Source organism: Plasmopara halstedii, assembly GCF_900000015.1.
Source record: "Plasmopara halstedii genome assembly, contig: Scaffold_2061, whole genome shotgun sequence".
NCBI lineage: Eukaryota > Oomycota > Peronosporomycetes > Peronosporales > Peronosporaceae > Plasmopara > Plasmopara halstedii.
Window position 1 is genome coordinate 1245254 of NW_020188969.1, and position 310 is coordinate 1245563.

Below are 310 nucleotides of genomic sequence, written 5' to 3' on the forward strand. Positions count from 1 at the left end.
CTAAGTTTATGCAGCGCAATGATCTCTCACTGCGCAAAAGAACAAATCTAACAGTTTTGTCGGACGATGTGCTTGTGGGGCGTGCCGACAGCTACATGAAGTATCTCATAAGCAATCTCCCGCGTTTCGAGCTTGAGAGACCTATTTTACTGGACGAAACCGCTGTTTATTTTGAGGATCCACGAGATACAACCATCGACACCACCGGAGCACGCCATGTTGTACTCCGTTCGACAGGGTTTGCATCCATGGGGATCACGGTAGTGTTAGCTGTGACTGCAAGTGACCGGAAGCTTCCACCGCTCGTGAT